At 47.8% G+C, this 4,492-nt stretch overlaps 1 protein-coding gene across 1 annotated transcript in view; it reads left to right on the top strand.

The window, feature by feature from the left end:
- The window catches only part of LOC105522419 (chromosome unknown open reading frame, human C7orf50), a 130,279-nt gene that overhangs the window by 14,527 nt on the left and 111,260 nt on the right, over positions 1-4,492 (top strand). The window lies entirely within an intron of this gene.

The following is a 4,492-nucleotide window of genomic DNA, read 5'->3' as shown; positions in this document are numbered from 1 at the left end:
AGTGCAGTGGCCTCGGGTGGGTGCGGCACGCCGCCCTGTGTGAGTGCAGTGGCCTCGGGTGGGTGCGGCACGCCGCCCTGTGTGAGTGCAGTGGCTGCGGAAGGCTTCATGGGCCACAGTAAGCAGCTTGACCATCCGGCTGTGGGGCCTGCACCTCACGCACCCAGAACGTGGGCGCAGGTAGTGGTCGACCGAAGAGAGCAGGGCCACTCGGCATGGACCAGTGTGTAGAAACTCTCGATTTGCTGCTCTTGTAATCTTGAAAATCAATGTGAATTACTTGAGCATGAAGCCCACAGCTTTATAAAACCATCAAATGAGGCTGTGAACTTCATGGCCTTGAGAATTTGTTCTGAGCCAAAATACTTCAGACCAATGGTATTTTGCCCCAAGAAGCATAACTGCTCTGGCAGTGGGATTTTGTGTCTGAACTCTTGGGACTGAGTGGTTGCTGGTGTCTGCGGAGGCTCCCTGGGAGCCCAAATTGTTTTTCTTAGTGGAATTCCACCCGCCCCCCACCCACATTGTTTTTATTTTCTCCCATCTGACTGCTGCATGCCTGGGGGTCTGCCTGCTGAATTTTGAACTCATACATGTACAGGGCTGAAAGGCAGGTGGAACCGGAGGAACTGTCTTACGTGTGGGAAAACTGAGACCTCAAGAACTGGCATGGTCTACTCTGAGGCCTGCGTAGGCGGCAGGAGGCTGGCTCCCTCCTCCATCCCTGCCGGCCACGCTGCCCCCTGTGTCCATCCGTTTTTGTGGCTGAGTAATAGTCCATGGGCCGCCTGCTGGCCACGCTGCCCCATGTCCATCCATTTTCAGGGCTGAACTGCACTGCCCGTGTCCATCCATCTTTGTGGCCGCTCCATGTCCATCTGTCTTTGTGGCCGCGCCGCCCCGTGTCCATCCTTTTTTGATCCATTTTTGGGGCTGAGTGAAATACTCCATGCACACTGCCCCGTGTCCATCTTTGTGGCCGCGCCGCCCGTGTCCCTCCGTCTTTGTGGCCGCGCCGCCCCTATCCATCCGTCTTTGTGGCTGCGCCGCCCCATGTCCATCTGTTTTTGTGGCCGTGCTGCTCCGTGTCCATCCATTTTTGATCCATTTTTGGGGCTGAGTAAAATAGTCCATGCACACTGCCCCATGTCCACCGTCTTTGTGGCTGCGCTGCCCCGTGTCCATCTGTCTTTGTGGCTGCGCCGCCGCGTGTCCATCTGTCTTTGTGGCTGCGTTGCCCCGCGTCCATCCGTTTTTGATCCATTTTTGGGGCTGAGTAAAATAGTCCATGCACGCTGCCCCATGTCCATCCGTTTTTGTGGCCGCGCTGCCCTGTGCCCATCCGTTTTTGATCCATTTTCAGGGCTGAGTGAAACAGTCCGTGGTGCGGAATGATCACAGATTCTCTCACCCGTTTACCAGAGTTTGGAGACTGAGTTGTTTCCAACTTGGGGCTGTTATGAATGTGCTGTTAACATTTGCATCTGCGTCTTTCTATGCTTTCGTTCCTAGGACCAGAATTGCTGGATCCTATAGTAAGTGTGTGGTTAATTTTTTGAGAAGATGCTGGCTGGGCACGGTGGTTCATGCCTGTAATCTTAGCACTTTTTGGAGGCCGAGGCAGAAGGATTTCTTGAGTTCAGGAGTTTGAGACCAGCCAGGGCAACATGGTGAAACCCCGTCTGTACAAAAAATACAAAAATTAGCCAGGCATGGTGGAGTGCACCTGTAGTCTCTCAGCTACTAAGGAGGCGGAGATGGGAGAATCACCTGAGGCTGCAGTGAGCCAAGATTGCACCACTGCAGTCCAGCCTGGGTGACAGAGTGAGACCCTGTCTCAAAAAAAAAAAAAAAAAACCCAAAACATTGAACAGAAAAGAAGCACGAGGGTCCTGGTGCCTGGATGACACCATACCCTGGTTGACACGTGGTGCTGCCAGCTTCTTAATTGTGGCCACTCTTGTAGGTGTAGTCTCGTCATTCTGAGTATGTGGTTTTAAAAAACAGCTTTTTATTGAGATATATTTGACGTAAGGTCAGTTTTTTTCTTTATGATTTCTGATTTTTCTTCTGAAAGAAGTGCTTCTCTTTTGTATTTTTTAGAACCAATTTAAATTTATGTTTTATGTGCGATAGGGATCTAACTTCTTTTGTTCTAAAAGAAAGATACACTTGCCTTAGAATCTTTTGTTGAGCATTCTATCCCCCCTTTTTTTTTTGGATGGAGTTTCACTCTTGTTGCCCAGGCTAGAGTGCAGTGGCACAATCTTGGCTCACCACAACCTCCGCCTCCTGGGTTCAAGTGATTCTCCTCTCTCAGCCTCCCGAGTAGCTGGGATTACAGGCATGCACCACCACACCCAGCTAATTTTGTATTTTTTTGTAGAGACAGGGTTTCGCCTTGTTGGCTGGGCTGGTCTTGAACTCCTGACCTCATGTGATCCGCCCTCCTCAGCCTCCCAAAAGTGCTGAAATCACAGGCATGAGCCACCGCACCTGGCTGAGGGTTGGACTTTCTCCATGTCCTGGCCAGCGCTGTGATATGTGATCTTCTGATTCTAGATATCCTAGTGTGTCTGGGAAGTGGTATCTCCTTGTGGTTTTGATTGGCACCTCCCCAAGGCTAATGAGGGTGAGCATCTTTTCATGTGCTTATTGGTCACTTTTATATTTTCCTTAGAGAAATGTCTATTCAGACCCTTTGCCACTGGGCACAGTGGCTTACGCCTGTAATCCCAGCTCTTTAGGAGACTGAGGCAGGAGGATCACTTGAAGCCAGAGGTTTGAGACCAGCCTGGGCAACTTAGCAAGATCCTGTCTCTACAGAAAATTAAGAAGTTAGCTAGGCATGGTTACACATGCCTGTAGTCCCAGCTATTCGAGAGGCCGAGGTGGGAGGATCACTTGAACCCAAGATTTTGAGGCTGCAGTGAGTTCTGATCTCCTGCACTCCAGCCTGGGTGACAGAGCAAGACCCCGTCCCCAAAAAACTAGAAAGCAAAAAACCAACAAAATAAACCTTTCACCCACTTTAACCACAATGGTTACTTGTGTCTATTATTGAGTTGTGAGAGTTTTTACGAATTCCAGGTACAGTTCTTTTCCACTTTCTTGATGATGTCCTTTGAGGCACTGAAGTTTTCAGTTTTGATGAAGACCAGTTGGTCTATTTTTCTTTTGTTACCTGTGCTTTTGATGCCATATCTAAGAAGCAAGCCTCCTGCCTTGACCTCTGAAAGTGCTGGGATTACAGGCGTGAGTCACCACACCCAGCCCACAATAGTGTCTTTTTTTTAAGAGTCACATAGTATTCCATTATCTTGTTATACCATAATTTATTTAGTGAGGTCCTTACCACACTGTTTAATACTTCAGTTTAAAAAAAAAAAATGCTTTAATATCTAGTAAAGTGAGTACCTTTTTTTTTTCTTTTGGTAGAGATGGTGTCTCACTATCTTGCCCAAGCTGATCTCAAACTTCTGGGCTCAAGTGATTTTCCCTCCTCAAGCATCCCAGAGTCCTGATATTACAGGTGTGAGCCACCTCGCCTGGCCATAAGAACCTCTTTCTTCATTGTTTTTTCAGACAGTGTTCTCGGCCTTCTATTTGTATGAATTTTGGAATCAGCTTTTATATTCCACAAAAATTTTTTTGTGACTTATTGAGGTTGTCTTTTCTGTTATCCAGGAAAGTTTTATGGTTTTCTCTGGAAAGGTCTTGCTTGTTTCTTGTTAGGATTCTTGATACTTTTGAGTCTGTTTCCTCCTCTGGTGTGTCATAATGGTTACTGACAGTGTATTGGGAAGTTACAGATAATTTGGATGTTGATCGTAGAGCTAACAACAATGCTGAGTTTTCTAATTCTGTTATTTCGTCAATTGATTCTCTTGGATCGGGTTTTTTAAGTGAAAATGTCTCTATAGAATGGCAGGTGTGTCTCCACTTTGCGCTTGTGCCATCTTTGTTTTTCTTCTAGCAACGGCTAGGACTTTTGAGCCAGTGTTGTATGATAGATGTGATAATCTTTAATATGGCCATATAATTCACATATTCCACAGCAGAACTACTTTTGTGTTTCTGGCATAACCCAGAAGCCTGGTGTTTTAGTATTATTGCTGGGTAAGCGTTGTGCTGTGGTTTTCTTGTTTTGGTCTCAGTTGAATTCTGAAGGGAACCTTGTGTGGCTCTCTGGATGAGAAGATGGGCAGCATGTGACAACGGCAGCGTTCCCGTAGCAGCAACGATGAGCTTCCTTTTTGTCTCTTTTTGAATAAGCACCGGCCTGTGGTCCCAGCTTCTAGGGGGGCTGAGGTGGGAGGATCCCTTGAGCTCAGCAGGTCAGGGCCAGCCTGGGCAACGTAGCAAGACCTGGTCTCTAGAAAACAAAACAAAATGAAAAAGGCGCGTTGGTGATAGAAGCCAGTCCCTAGAGCTGTAGTGATGTCGTCGTCCTGCGTGGGCGTCGGTGATGGAAGCCGGTCCCTAGAGCTGT

This window comes from Colobus angolensis, unplaced genomic scaffold (assembly GCF_000951035.1).
Source record: "Colobus angolensis palliatus isolate OR3802 unplaced genomic scaffold, Cang.pa_1.0 Scaffold43, whole genome shotgun sequence".
In the NCBI taxonomy this organism is placed as follows: domain Eukaryota; kingdom Metazoa; phylum Chordata; class Mammalia; order Primates; family Cercopithecidae; genus Colobus; species Colobus angolensis.
This window is presented reverse-complemented; position numbering and strand designations above follow the sequence as displayed.